The 16,191-nt window shown below is 40.5% G+C and overlaps 1 long non-coding RNA gene across 1 annotated transcript; it reads right to left on the bottom strand.

Moving 5' to 3' along the window:
* Positions 1 to 1,167: 1,167 nt before the first annotated feature.
* LOC127138997 (uncharacterized) lies at positions 1,168 to 13,912 on the bottom strand. Its single transcript, XR_007813355.1, has 3 exons — positions 13,526 to 13,912; positions 2,635 to 2,725; positions 1,168 to 2,054 (listed from the first exon to the last, which is right to left on the bottom strand). It is a non-coding gene; the product is annotated as an uncharacterized LOC127138997 (long non-coding RNA).
* Positions 13,913 to 16,191: the final 2,279 nt, after the last annotated feature.

Below are 16,191 nucleotides of genomic sequence, written 5' to 3'. Positions count from 1 at the left end.
AGTAATATGAAAACAGTTCATATAAAGGAATTAAAGAATTATATATAAAAGGGATCTATACAGTTCCAATAGAACAAAACTACACAGAGAGGTTAAGAGGCTAATAAACAAAAAGAGTAGGAGAAGATGCTAGAATACTCCTGGAGGAAAAAGTCCAGTTTAGGTGAAGTGTTAAAACAAACACTGACATTAAGAAGCTAAAGCAATCTGAAGAAAACAGTTACACTTGTACCAAACTGCAGTTATTTAAAAGTTAAAGAAAACAACATTTGCAGAGGCGAATTTGCTCCATTAAACAAGAGACAGACATTATCCCCTCCCTCTCAACATCAACAGCTAGAATTAGTCAATAACGCTTCGCTGCTACTTGGACAGAGATTGCATTGCTCTGATGTGAGAGAGCTGCGTACACCGTATATTATCCTCCCTGCAGGGGAAACACTGCATGAGGATTTGATAACACAGGCGATCACACTGACTGACAAGGCGTTACAAACTTTTGGGTAGACTGAGGTAAAGTTACAAAGGAGGGCACATTAGTAAAATGGGTAAAATGTATGTAAACCCCTGGTTCTTGGCAATAATAAACTATACATCTTTAACAGTTACATTGTGTATTCAGTGTGGTAAATGAGTGCCACATAAACAACCTTAAATATAATACCAGTAAACAGCTGCTGTCCTACAGGACGCAACAACACTCCAGTACTGACCCAAATCAACTACAGAAAACACAAACAATCAGATCCATTTACTAATACAGAGACATACACAACAACCAAGAGACTAAGTCAACGACAACAAAAAGACACAATGTCGAAACACAAGAACCAGGAACACATGTAAAAGGTTCCACATCACTCCTACACAGACACAAAACAGGACAATTTCATTTGTCATTTCTCAGTCTCTCTTTTTTTTGGTACTTTTGTATCTATTTTTTTAAAATTTGTGTTACTTAGCGTATCTGTAGACATTTTGTGTCTATTTGCAGTCACTTTGTTTCTCTTTTTAGTCACTTTGTGTGTCTTTGAGGTTGTTTTATGTCACTTTGCAGTCATTTTGCTGCTCTTTTTGGTCACTTTGTGTGTCTTTGTGGACATTGTGTATCTCTGCAGCTTCATTTTTGGTTGTTTTGTGTGTCTGCTTGGTTATTTTTGCACCGGTTTGTGGCCACACGTCAGGAAACAAACGATGAAGTCAGAAAAGTTCAAGACTTGTTGCTGTGCCATCATGGTTTGATTAGGGGGTTGGAGCCAAATAATGACGATCGTCTAATCATGCCCTCCTTTTTTTTGATTGCCTCCTGCCCACTATCATCTCAGTGAGTCCTGAACTGAACCACCACCTCTGTCTATTTTTATGCCTGCAGACAGCAGACCAGACGGTGAGTGTCGTCATGGTAACAAAGTGCCGTACAGCTGCTTTTAGAATCGAAATGGGCAACCTGGAGTTTGATCTAATCTGGAACGCATTGCCTGTCTGGAACTGGCAGGCGAGGGCATTGACAGGCCAATGGCTGTAAAATAGTGTGTGTTTATGTGTGTGTGTGGTTTTATGCCCCAGAGGCTTTGTTCAATCATAGTTTCTGACTGATGTGAGTAATTACAGTTTTATCCCCCCCCACTTTTTTTTTTCCTTTTTCCATTTTGCTAAATCGATTTGAGGCATGTGTCTCATACTGCCTGCCACTCAGTGCAGATGCTTAATCTATTATTAATTACCGGCTTAATTGCATCATTGAGTGGTGCGATGTGATCAAAGGGCAAAGCATCGTTCAGGATTCATTATGTTCTGCTAAGCATCAGCGTATAGCAGCCTCCTAACCTTTTCGCTCAGGGCTGAAAAACGATGAAAGGCTGTAACAGTTGCTCAGACATTTGTTCAGGGGGTGGGTATCACTGATTCAATTTATTCAGTGGAAAGAAGACAGAAATGTCTACACCGATGAATATGCATGGTTTCTTTATAAAGTTATCCACAAGATGGCAGTATCTGTCTTTATGTGAAGTCAACAGTGACCAGCAGTGGAGGAAGCATTCAGATCCTGTAGACTAAGTAAAATTACCAGATCAAGACAGTACTCCATCACAAGTAAAAGTCCTGCATTTAAATCCTTCTTAAATAAAAGTGCCATGACTAAAATGTACTAGTATTAAAGTATCAAAGGTAAAAATACTTAAATATTATATATCAACAGTGTGTAAGCAGCATTTTGCATTATATTCATTTTTTTCTTTTTTAATCTGTATTTATTGAGGGAGGTTGCCTCTTTTGTGGGAACCTGCTAATCACATTCACATGAACAGTTACACACATATTCACACCTGGAAGCTGCCCAGTGCAAATGCAACCACATCAGAGACGTTTAAAAGATAAAGGTGGAACTGCTAACAACTTATAGACATCTAAAATGTGAAAATCGACCCCAAGACATTTCCCTTTTTGTCAAAAATGTTGTGAACCACTGGTGTTGTAAAATCTTGATCTGAAAAGTAACAAGTAACTACAGCACAGTAACTGCAGTGGAGTAAAAAGTATGTTTCCCTCTGAGTTGTAGTGGAGTAGATTACCAAGAACAGAAATGAACAGTAAGACAGTTACATAAGAAAGTATCAAAGTAATTCTCCTTACCTTTGCCACAGCCTGGGCTTGAACGTGATGATACTCATGTCTGTTGTCAATTAAGATTAGGTTGGAGTAGTTGTGTGCAGATCCACAAAACCTGCATAGAAGAAGAAGAGAACCTGAAAACTGAAATCATATCTCCCTACAATTTCATTTCGATGTTTCATCCAACTACAGATAAGATATTAAGTACAAAAACAAAGCCTATCAATTGCTGTATTCTTGATATTTTCTAAGTTTCTTGGTTGGATATTGGAGATAAGCGCTGGTTTTTAATGACTTCTAAGTCTTTTTTAACTGATCTACAATTCAGCATTACTCTTGAAATGGCCAGGCCTGATTCCAGCAGTTTAAGCCACTCAGTTTTGCACTTCCCTCAGGAGATCGTACCTGCTCACTAAAATTATATGGAGCACGAGTGGAAATGACAGAGGCACCATTCTCTGTTGTTTCCCTATTAACAGTTGCATAATGTTGCATTAAAGCAAAAATTAGAAAATGCTGATAGTGAATATGTGTGCATGTGTCTGTGCTTTTTGTGTGTGTGTGTGTGACATTGTGCAGAGGATCTCATGTAATCTTGTGTGTTTGCCTTCACACCAGGCGTCAGGAGCCACCCATAAAAACTCTCTTTCCTCTGCAACTAAACAAAAAGCCAAACACCCGTAAAGGCAACATTCTTTATTGCCCTTTCGTATTGATTGAGAGGGTCAGAAAACGCAGCAGCCCGGTGCCAGGTCGTATAAAAAGAGCAGACCAAATGGGTGAAGCAACGTAAATCCTTTAGTCCCTTGTAAATAGCTTTAATACACCCGAGGCGCCAAATCACTTGACCTGCGTTAGCCCTGCCGTTTGGGGGCTTTCTGGCTGACTGAGCAGTGTGGAGCCAGCCCTTCTCCTCCCATTCTCTGGCTGTCAGTCCAGGTAATAGTCAAGACCTTATTAGTGACACACATGCTCTGCCTGGCTCCGAACCTTTCGACGGCATCTCCTGTATTTAATCAGCCACTGAGAGCCTAGTTTTTCTGCATCTTAGGTCTCTATTTACCCATAAACCTTATAATCAACGCTCTGCTTTTTTTATTTATTTTTTCTTGTATTGCAAGAATTTGCTGTAAAACTGTTTAATTTTTCCACATTTTTTGTCACATCTTACTGGAGAATTTCTGTTGCTTTAGCAGCATCCCTCCATAAAGCATGAGTAAATCATCTTAATTAGTATACGACATCAATTAGAGGGAGAAAATAATTCTGATCACCTCCAAGGGCCTGACAGGAGAGCAGTGTTGGGGATAACGCGTGACAAATTGACACGTTAGAGTATTCTGATTACTTTAATGTTGAAATGAGTAACATGACACTACAACTACTTTTGCAATTCAAGTAATCATCAGTTAGTTATGATAACAAATAAGCAATCCCCCATTGTTACTACAAAACCAGTTTCAGTTTCAGTTTCTTTCCTACTACTGGAAGGTATCCCATCCTACAGCGTGTGAGTGCACAGGTATAGCTAAGCTAACGAGATCGCAGAGAGGATGTAACATTAGTTTGAATTTGAAATTGTGCTTCGGTGTTAAGTGTCTGTCAACTGCGAAAAACTACTTCAAATTTGAAGAAACAGCTCCTCAACACTGGTTGCGAGGTCCACTGAGGAGGAGGAGAATGACGCTGGCGCTACAGCTCTGAAAGAGACTGGTTGAACCACGCATCATGAATTTACAATTTATCAGAAGTTATCTTTTGCATTGTTAGACGACTCACACAAGTCACTGTGTGTCGTGTTTGTAGGTTAAGATTTCTTCTCTGTTCATCATTCAGGAGGTTGAATTATCCTCAGAGGTTTCAACTGCTCCAAAACAAATGGACTCAATGATTAAAACTGGAAGAAACACTTCAGTGTTCATCCTTTAGAGGGTTGTTTCTAGGAGCCAAATTAAAAAACACAGAATAAAGCAGTTTAAAACAGTGTTTCTCTGTGCGCTGTTGGGCGGACAGGATGTCCAGAGTGGCTTTTTGCTCAGCTTGTTTCTCAGACCAAACATCTGACGACAAAAATCCTTCATCCGTTTTAACATTATAGTTTAAATGTTATTTAAAGAAATGACAGTGACGTGATTTGTAACAGTAAGAAAGTAGTGGTCTGAAATACAGCATACAGCTCACACTCTGTTAACACTGCACCACTGTGGTAACCTGGGAGGGCCCACACAGACAGCAACTACCAAAAGCTGATACAAGTTTCTGTAGCCTATAACCCGACTCTTCTATTCATGTTTGTTTGCAAGAATTTGCAGTGAAAAATGATTCATTTTCCACAAAATTTATGTCTATTTACGGTCAAAGCAGCACTGGATCTCAGTGTTTGTGTTGTTGGCCGCATAATCTCGGAAAGTTAACAGCTTAGTGTGACTACAAACCAACTTTGGGAACATCCACATAGCATCGGTGAGTCATGTAACTACCAGGAATTGTGAAATGGTGTATCCAAGCCAGATTTCGGTGAGGTATGCATTATTTACACACATCAAGTACGCACAGTACACAGGTGTGTCTAGTTTTAATTCACTGCATACAGGGGCTTCTTGAGGAAAATATTTTTTCGACATGATATCTGAAGCAGGTTGTGCTCTGTAATGAAAACTGTCTCTCAACTTGAATGTTAATTTCTTGCTGTCCTGACAGCCGACATGCACTTGCTTGGGTTGCTGAGCGGAGGACTGCCCGAGGGGCTGCAGACAGCTGCTCAGAGGGGAAAAACTCTCTGACAAAGCTGCATTTATCCATGGTGGGCGCTGCATGGGAGCTTGACCGCTGGAAATAAAGACACAGTATGTGAGAGAATATCCAAGGAAATGCCGTCAGAGCCAGTTGTCCCTGGACGGGAGCACACAGCTGTTAGCCATACTCCTGCTTGGTCTAGACGCTGCAGGCTGATGTTACACACACACACACACAAGCATGGCTGAGCATCCACAAACAGTACAACCGCTCTGTCACTGTCAGGCAAGAGGCACTGCATTATATCAAGCAGTTTAAAAGGATAGGTTCACATTTTTTCAAGTCACACACCCAAATGTGCACTGAATCAGTTTTTACTTGTTGAAATCATTCTTGTTGTTCATACTAGGTGTTAAAACAAAGAAGGAGGTGATGGGGGACAAACCTAAAGTCCTTGTTCTGGGCAGAGATATGTTTCCACATTTATGTTAAAGCAATATAAATAAGTATTTTGCCTTCAAATAACAGTTTCAACATCATTTTGATGGTTCACTGACTTGTAATAAGGAGAACTGTAGATTCAAGCTAAAACAGTTTAATTGTATGTAAGTATTCTTTTAAAACAGACTTGAAATATATGTGGGAGCACCAGAGCTGTCAGGAGTATTATTTAATTCAACACAGCCACGCACAATCCTGTGCCATGTAGAAATCAGATTATATTGCCTACACACCCCTCCGAACCACTCCTCAAGCGCCTCATGCGTGTGCGTCCCGAGCTCGTCTACATGACATGTTTCAGCATTGTTCTTGTTGCTGTTTCTGCCTCTGGAGCCAAGTGAGGAAACATAGCGGGAGGTGGGCTCGTGCATACCATTATCTCACAAAGCACTCATTACAGGAGTATCTCCCCATATCCTCTATACCAGCAAAACATGTCACCTCACGCTCTCCGCCTCATTCTGAACACCACAGCACTCAAACCCAACACCTCTTTGGCACAGGGCTCCACTCTAACCATGACTCACTTGAGTGAAATGCCTCAAACATTACAGCTGCCAAATTATGAAGTGAACAGAAATGTATGCATGGGGCTCGGCCTCCTCTTCCTGTAAGCAGAGGGGTGGTTTTTTTTGTTTTTTTTTTTTTTTTTTGGGGGGGGGGGTATTTGACACAGCCACTTGCAGCCCACCTGCAAGCCCCCTTTTCATCAAAACACAGTGTCATATTTTGCCACCATACATCATGAGGACATATATTTAATTTACTGTAAACACTAGAGCAATAAAAATGAGGTAATAGTCTGCGGACGAGAACATTAAATTACAGCTGCTATAATTGCTCAAGTTCATTATGTAGGCCCTGTTTCAGTGCTTCAGCACTGATTAGTGCATAAACACCAGGTCGAAGTACTTATCTTTGTGAAAATCACCACATTATCAGCCCTTACATTTTGTTGAGTGATCTGAGTGCATGTAAATGGGGCATACTTCTTTTATAAGGTAATTACATGTTTGGAGGCTCCATGTCTGGATTAGTGAAAGTATGAATGCATCCTACCCTGAGATTTATCCGTAGTTGCTCTGTAATTACAGCATGTCTCATACAAAAACCCTCCAGTGAATTACCATGACATCCACTGCATCATGTTAAGGTTAAAACCTGTGATCACGCTGATAAGCAACTACAATTAGCAACAGTATGGTGCTACAAGATGGAAACAATTAAGAGAGTTCCTGGACTTCGAATAAATTAAATCAAATGTTGTAGGAAGCCCATTAGGTATTTTTGTTTGTACGTTCTGAGAGTATTTACCCGACAACCGGTATCACAATTGGAGCATCGTGGCAGACTGGAGCAGGGCTCTGGAGAGATGGGCTTGTCAGCAGCTGTTTCAGTCTGCTGCTCGGTGTGGAAAAGCTCTGTCATGGCCTACCTAATGGTAATTGTTTGGACTGGTGAGAGCTCACCGTCTTGTCTGCATGCTGGTATCTCAGGGGTTTGGAGTGGAGGCGACAGCGAAGGTTGTAGAGCAAAAGGGGGAGAGAGGGGCTGTTATAGAGGAGATACTGATATTTCTTTAAGGTTTCCCATTTCTTCAGCATCTCCTTAGCTTATAAAAAGGCATTTATACAGTGTTATGAGACACAGAGATGTATGTCAGTAATATTTAAAAAGGAGGCAACTAAGGGACCGTATGAAAATTATTAGTAGCGTTTTTTACTGGTTTTAATCACTTGATCCATTTGTCTTGGAGGGAAGGAGATCTCTGGGAATAATTCAGCTCAGAGGAAAAACTTTCTGAGCATTGAACACTAAAGGAATCCTAACCAAAAACAAGCTGAGCACTAGGCATAGATTCTGACAGTACCAGATAACCTTAAGCAAAGAGATCATAGTTTCACAGTATCACAGTATTGCAATTACAGCTTTAGAACTAAAGTAAAAGTACTAATTTCGCAGGAAATGAATGCTTCTTTGCTCCTCTCTGCTCTGTGAAGTAGCGTTAGGTAGGGAAACTACCTGATGTCAACTAGTTAATAGTTATCTGCCGCAGTAGTAAGCCTGTAGTATTTATTTCACTGATGCTTGACATAATAACTCTCAACGCTGTTGCAGACATTAATTTCAGTGACAGTGTCACCTTGAAGTCGACTGACCAAGTTGCGTCCATCTTTACTCTTTCTGTACCTGAAATTTTTCCACACACGATATACCTTAAAACCGGTAACCAGCCCCACAGACTCTCTTGAAGTCCTGTGTCTGCCAAAGAGAAACAAGAAATCAAGTTCAGTGTGACTTTGCCTCTTAGGGTTATAAAAGAATTAAAGAGAATATAGTTAAAGTTATTATTAATTAGAGCTATTAAGTTATTATTTTGTCATGTTGGCAGGGTCCAAAGAAAACATTAAGAACTCTGCTTTCTTAAGAAGTGAAACAAGGTTCAGCTCCTTTCCCCACCCTGAAACTTTTTCTACAGTCCCTACGACTGCAAGAGAGGTGAGGAAAGAGGAAAAAGTGGGAGACAGGGGGAGAAAAGAGAGAGAGCAGAAGTGTCGGGAAGAGAGAGAGATGGCGTCTCAGACAGACTGTCTGGCTGCAGCGGGATCTCCGGCACTCAGCGTCATATGATTCTGGGGTCAGAGGTTATCCCCACTGATGAATATCGGGCCGAGCCTCGTCTCCCTCACAAAAGAAAGGGAGTTGTTTTCACTCCCTGGGTCTGGAAAGTTTATTTCAGGAATCCATCCTGCCAGCACGAGACTGTAAACCTGTCTCAAGGCAGAAGAGTTACGTCCACAAATATTACTTCTTTTTTTTGTGCAGGTTTTATCAGCTTGCCAAAACATCTAGTGATGCGCTCTCTCTCATTCAGATGCATTTATGGGTGTAATCACACAGCAGTGGGAGAAAGACAGCACATACTGTACAGTAAGTGTGTATATTTACTAGGGAAACATACATCCCTGGGATTTGACAGGATTTGGAAGATTATAGCTTGGAGTCTTTCAACTGTGTGAAAGTACACTGGTGTTTTGTGTTTATCCTTTCATACTGAACGACTCATCCCACAAGCCATCTCATTATATCCCAGCGTATTAAGGTGGTAATACGCCAGCTTTTTAAGCAATGTCGATGAGCAACAGTCCCAGCAACGGGCAAAAAAGCAAAAGACACTGTTAAAAAATCCATCCAAGAAGTCATTTTTGTCCTTACAGTTTTTCTGTGGATCTTCCCACTGATGTGTAAACTTTATAATGAATAATCACGGGGCATTTCAAATAACACTGTCAGCGGGATTTCTACTAAAAGCTTCTGGGAGATTATAGCCGCCCAGGAGTGACAAGTGTGATATATGAGATCACACATGTGAACAAACGGATGGCAGGAGCCTGGGCATTTATGAGCCAACTGGATGAGTCCCTGCCAGGATATGCACGATCGTTTGACAGTCTTGATTTGAGTAATGAAAAACCACAACCGGGCTCTCCCCGAAGAGTGAGGAAGGCTGGTCTGAAAGCTTACTGAGGTGTTACAGAAGTTCAGGGAGGAAAAGGCAAAGGCTCATGGGGTTTGGGAGAAGCCTCTTCCCCCAAGGTTGCAAAGGCCAAAGCACCATAATCACCTAAGATTCACCAAAAGTAACTTAGTGTGGCAGTGTGGTAGGTGTTAAAAAAGCAGGGTGTGGCCAGTTCATTAGAGAAGTGAGTGCTGAGTCGAGGTATTAAGGGATATTTAGAGTTAAATATATTTGTTTTTGATTTATTTGGCTTTAAAACTTTGAGTTTCAAGCTTTCTCAAGAGCTACTGAAACGAAACATCACCACACACACCATCATAATATTCCCTAAGTATCAGTAACGCCAGTGACCCCATGGCTCTAGGGACGGCAACATCCATCAGTCAGTCCACCATTTTTTGTCCAGACTGAAATATGTCAACAGACATTCATGGTCCCCAGAGGATGAACTGAAAAACATTTCGTCCCCTGACCTTTCATCATGTCTAACATTTTGGCTTATAATCAAATGCCTGAAAAACATTTCCACCAGCCTCAGCTATACTTTGTATTTTGTGCTAATATGTAAATACGGACATTTTAACATGCTCAACATGTTAGTATTATTATTGTGTATCATTGTAAGGATGTTGCTAATGCTAATGTTAGCATTTAGCTCAAATGCACCACTATGTTTTAGTACAGCCTTGAAGACCTCTAAGTATAGCTGTAGAATTAATGGGAATATATTGGAACTACTGGGAATTCATAGGAATAAATTGGAAATTTGCAACATTGCAGATAAGCCTATAACAGGGAACTTAAATGTAGTTGGAAAAAAAAACATCTTGCAGCATAATCTTGGTTAAAACAACCAGATTTAATGCAAATCCAGTTAAATTTCTACTCTGCACTGTGCATTCTTCCATCACTTGCACAGAGCATTTCTAGAATCCTACTACTGCCATACTACTGCATCTGAGCCCAAGGACTACATCCAGTCCAGTCAGTTTGGATGATATTACCTACTATATATTTGATCTGGGGTATTAAAATGTAATGAGCAAGAAAGTGTTTATTCAGTAGCTAGCTGCTAAATCAGATTTGCTTTTATGTAAGCTAGCTAAAACCATTTAAAACAATTTAAGAGGCTAGCAATCATGGTGGTAGCTAGGTCAACCAAAGCACAACTTATGTTTAAAGTATTATATGTATATTTATACTACCTCTAGAGGTCTGTCTTGTTTCACGCAAATTATACATAGTTATACTGCAACACTGGAATGATAAAGGCCAAGAAACAACACTATAGTGCATTGAAACTTGCCCAGATATAGTCCTTCAGACTAACTGCAATATCATTTTGATTTAAGAAACAAATTTCAAGCACTGGTATGACTGCAATCACATACCAGCTACTTCATCACTCAGGGGCCCCTCAGCCTTCCATACATCAATCTCTGGACTCACCCTCATCACTGCAAAGCCTTATCTTATCCACACCATCAACCTCAGAGTCACCACACCCTTAGACATGAACCACCAGTCCCACATCCAGACCAGCAGATCTGCTGTTTTTATTCCCAGGAGCCTGGGCCTGAGTCACTTCACCTTCACCCCCCACCCCTAGCTCTATCCTCTGCTATCACTGGGGGAAAAGATAATGAGGGATATTTGCCCTTATTAGTGTCAATAGTGCTATTTAAGGTCTTATCATCTGTCCTATGGAGAGGCACCTACTACACTGGATGTCTGAAATGTTCTTCATAACAACTGAGCTCAGTGCTGCTGTTGCATAAGGAAGCCTGATAACATACTGCTGTAACTAGAAGTTTGAGAAAATGCACATTTAAAAACATTTTTAAAGGAATACTTCACAATTCTTGGAAAAAAAAGCTTATTTTCAAGGCTTCGTTTCAACAGTCAGGTAGTTAGAAAAATATTGATACCACTCGTGTCTGTATAATAAATATGATTAAGATAGATTACAGTAGGAGAGATGTTATCTCTCCAAAGCTCACTAATTAATGTTTTAGATCTCACTAGTTTAAGGCACAGGTTCTGGTACTTTTAATGGTGCCGGTTTGCCAAAATGTCAACAAATATATGCTAAATAAACAGGGCTCCAGCTGTAGCCCACAGCCATAGCAACATTATGCCTCCTGTTTATGTCCACCAACTGCAGATCCAAAGCTCAGAGCATGATTAGCCCCCAAACAGAAGCATAGCAACAGCTGTAGTTTGCAAACCCCTAGTTTAATCCATACCAAGACCCACGTGTAAAAACAACATGTTGGACGGAGCTATAGGTCAGGTGTTTCCCCCTGTTTCCAGTCTTCCCAAGCTAAGCTAACTATCTCCCAGCTGTAGCTTGATATTATACAGACAGGTATGACAGTAGCAGCAATCTTGTCATCTCAAATAAAGCAAATACATCCATTGCACAGAATGTCAAACTATTCTTTTAACACACACAAACACAGAGAGACAACCAGTGTTGTAATGCATGAGAAAAGTCAGACAAGACAGATTCCAAATGAGCACAATGCCTGTCTTGGATCTGTGTGTGCAATTGTCCCTAATTATGACAATGATTCAAGAGAGTCCACATTCCAGTGCCTCTTATGGTTTTGCTGCTATGTATCTTGGAGCCTGTGGAGCCATTAACACGATACCAATCTTACCAATGGCTCCAGTTTGGGCCTCCCATGGGCTCCTGAATGCAACCTGTCCAGCTCAAGGGAATCTAAACATCCACCCCCTCCCTCCCCTCTACACTCACGAGGAGGTGGGCATCAGGACAAACAATCAATGCCAATGACAGATCCACGTCAGACAGAGGATAATTATGGGAACGGCGTTCTGCAAGATACTGTGTCATTAAAACCCACCGTCTCCACTCCAACTACAACAGACTCTTTCCTGCTGGGGGTTTGCTGTGTAAATGTCAAGCTGGACCAGTGATTCTAATGCATCCTGTGTCCTCATATAACTTTTTGTGTAATTGCACCACAGGTTGCTGAGTGAGCCTGTAAAGGTGCAGAGATGTAGACATGAGACACAATTTGAGGGGCCATGCATGACTGAGGGAAGCTTCAACTGCACCTGACAGCTGCAATTTGAGAACTAAATTGCTTGAAAATACTTACATAGTTGCTGTCTGATTCTGAAACCATTCTCGTACCAGACACTTGTTAATGCAAGATTATTCAGTGGAAGATAAGACACACTCAGTTCGCCTGGGCTGCCAGAAAAGTGGCCATCACATTCAATTTGCACAGGTATATTAAGATAATGTCCTGCAGGCACTGAATAAGGATGAGTGCATGAGTGATGAGTGCATTTAAGTTGTTGAGACAAACTATAAATGACATAGAGACCAAACAACACCCAGAAACAAATAAATGAGAATTAAAATCTGTCTCTTTCAATTTAAAGTTCAGTAACAAGTCAATGAGATGGCAGGTGAATCACACACCAACTCTAGCTGTACCTAATTAGCAGGTCAATCATTTGTTCTACAAGTCAAATTCAGTAATTACATATTTGGTCAAGACATATGTTTAGTTAAATATGTGGCAGAAGACAGAAACAGCTTGTAAAATTTGCAGGAACGCCAAAGACAACTAGCTGAAGCATTTCCAGCCTTTATCCTATAATCAAGAAATCAGTTTGATGCTCTAACATATTAATTATTTACTATACTACACGTAATTATTAATGCTGTCGATAAAACCAATAATAATGAAGGGAAAAGTAACGTCCGGGCTAACTAGTTCCATTAAAAGCAAGCTAACTAGCTAGCCTAGCTCAGCCAATTAGTACCAACTGCCATCTCATCTTTTAGCGCATTTAAAGTGGCACAACATTTTCAAATGTTCAATACTGTAGTCGCAATATAGTAAGTTTCCCAACCTCTCATTTTATATAAGTCGCTGTGAGGTAAAGTGTTTTTGTTTAAATTATCAAAGGGACATTGAATCATCTGTTTGTTTCTGGCTGTTAGCGGTTAGCTAGCATTAGCAAAATGGCTACCGCTTACAGCCTAGCTACTGTCCAAAGCAAGAAACAACTATAAAAATCCTAGTTTGAACCACAACCCCTATCTCAGTGACATGATAAAGGCAGAGTAAAACATTGCCTTGTATTAATAAGTAGTTATGTTTTCTTACTTACTGATCTAGTAGAAATAATGCCAGCTGTCTGTCGTTCTGAACCTTCTGAAGTCCCGAAGCTCTTTCCATTTGACAACCCGGACAAATCCCGACGTGCCAGTGGAGCGTTAAAAATCCATAAAGTCGGCTCGAGAGGATAAATCCAGGCCTGAATTTCTCTCTCCACCCACTGAGTGCCCGTCCAGGTTCACCCGTGTTTCCACTGCGGTTTGTATCACTTATTGTTTGTCTTCTTCGCCTCCAACAACAGGGCTTTTTTTCTTTCTTTGGCCCGATACAACTTCCACAGTTACACGGGTTGTTCCGCACCATTTACACTACCTGCGGTAAGATACCTGTAGCTACTAGAAAATAGAAGCTGCTGTCCTCTCTTTGATTTGGTTGCGCAGTGGCAAGGTGCACTTCCGTGATGACGTAAATCGAATCTTCATTTTACCGCGAAAATGCATGAGGAGTGGCACACAGTATTAGTGAGAGTGACGTCGTCAGTATTCCATAGCCGTTACAACGTTCTATTTTTAATTATACATTAAAACAAAAAAGGTGTCTATTATAACTTTAAATGGCTAAAGAGCCATCTAACTTAAAACCTTTTAAAAAATCAACTTAAGTATGTTACTGTTCTTCTGTTTTTACGCTCATTTTGACTTTGCAAATTTATAAAAACCCAAGTGGAGATGCTGACAAAAGGATCTCAAAAAACTTTTTTATTTGGCTGAGGTGGAAAAGTTGGTCCATCAATAAAAGTAAACTACAAATGCTAAAGGCAATATAAACTTAAGTGTCCACTTAAGCTTCTGCTCCAATGGATAGATGAAAAGCTAAAATTGGATGGAAACATGACTACTGTGTGTACTGTCTGTCTTTTTAAGCCAGTGTCTTACAAAGTCTGAATATGTTCAAACAAATGGATAAAAGTGCATAAAGTCACGGAAGGCAAGAGGGATAAGGACACCACTTTCTGATAAGGCAGCAATCCAGATAGATCACTTAAAAGCTTAATGTAAAATGCACTTATAAGTTATGTGAAAACCCTTTTTCTCATGTCTGAGTGTTCTTCCTTATTCTCTGGGTACATCACTATGAGCGACCCCTCAGTAAAAATACTGATTATAGCCAGCTTTAAAGAGCAAGCATGTAAGACAATAATTGTCATACCAGAGGAGGATCTTCCATGACCTGGCAACCCAAAAGTTGCGCCTATTTATGAAGTATAACTGATTTATAAAGTCTAGAAAATGGCTAATGAAACATTATCTAAATGCTGTATAAAAGCTGCCTTGTTTTAAAGTGGTACCAGGATGACTAATATGTATTATATTAAAGCAAAACCCAGCAAGTAATGAGCTCCACTGCATTGCATTTATCTTTCATCTGCTTCTCAGAGGACAGATGGGGACGGGGGGACGGTATCACAGCAACAGGTTTGTTTAGGGCCGCCTCGGTATCAGCATGATTTGGGCTGCTCGGCTCTGTTTGGAGTAACTTAGGCTGCTGTGAAAAAATCCAAGGCATGCTAAAAACATAATATACAGGAGCCTGGCATCCCTAAGAGAGAGTCTTACTGTCTGTTCCTCTCTGCAGGTAGCCATGTTTGGAAGTGCTGACAAACAGAGAAGAAAGACAGAATGCATGGGGTCCAGGCCGGTGGCTGGCTACTCGCCAAAATGTCACGTCCTCTTCATATTTGGGCTCCAGCTACGGTCACCTTTCATAATTATGCTTGATTGCATATGTTTGGAGTGAATATCACACTGTTTAAAAGTGCTTTGGGTTGATTTCCCTGTTTTACAGGACCTCTGTAAAGCATTAGGTATTTAAAAAATGTGTTGCATTGCCAATATATGGACACAGTTTGTTCTGCTCTCTCTTTGTTTTAAGGATGCCTGTACAAAGGAGGATTTACTTAAAGCCATCACCCAATGAGTCAGTCACTAAGGTAGAGGAATCTCATAATTAAGGTCTCATTAAAGCTTCACAGCGCAACTATGTTGGTTCACAGGCAGACAGAAACCTCACAGATTCACAATGGGGCCATTCATAATACCTCACGTCTCCGAGGTAAAGGAGAAAAAGCAGTTGCTCTTAGCATAGGCAGATGTAATTGCAATCACTCAGCTTGTCTGATTCTGATAATGGGGTGATGGGAAATTCCTGTCAGAGTCGTGGCGCAGGGTGGTTTCACAACCACTTTGGCAGGCTCTGCGTTCCACTGCAGGGCAGCGAATGCGTTACGGCATGCTCACATAGCTGTCATTAAACACATTTTGAAAAAAAAAAAAAAAACACGAGACAATCAAAACTCACAAGTGTGTGCCATTCTCTTGCTTCTTGAGCAATGAAAAGGCAAATATTATGTGGTACATATGTTGTCTTTCATCCCTGCACAGTTAAACATGTTGACAGACTGCAGCTTATAAAGAAAAAAGGGAAAGTGAATATGCTTTAGCAACCCCAGTCACCTAATATACACAATTCTGGCTGGGCTATTTTCAACATCTTTATTTTCATTTGTCATTTTCAAAACATGTCTCTTGACTGGTAGTTTATGTGAAAATTAAGATGTGTGGGGGGGAATAAGACATATTAACTGCTACCTAAAAAAGCTGAGCAGTTCATTTAAAACTATAAATGTAATGTTTGTTTTCAAAATTTTGGGAGTGCTTT

The sequence above is a fragment of the Lates calcarifer genome, linkage group LG6 (genome assembly GCF_001640805.2).
Source record: "Lates calcarifer isolate ASB-BC8 linkage group LG6, TLL_Latcal_v3, whole genome shotgun sequence".
NCBI classification, from domain to species: Eukaryota; Metazoa; Chordata; class Actinopteri; family Centropomidae; genus Lates; species Lates calcarifer.
The sequence above is the reverse complement of the archived record's forward strand: the minus strand, read 5'-3'. Positions and strand labels throughout refer to the sequence as shown.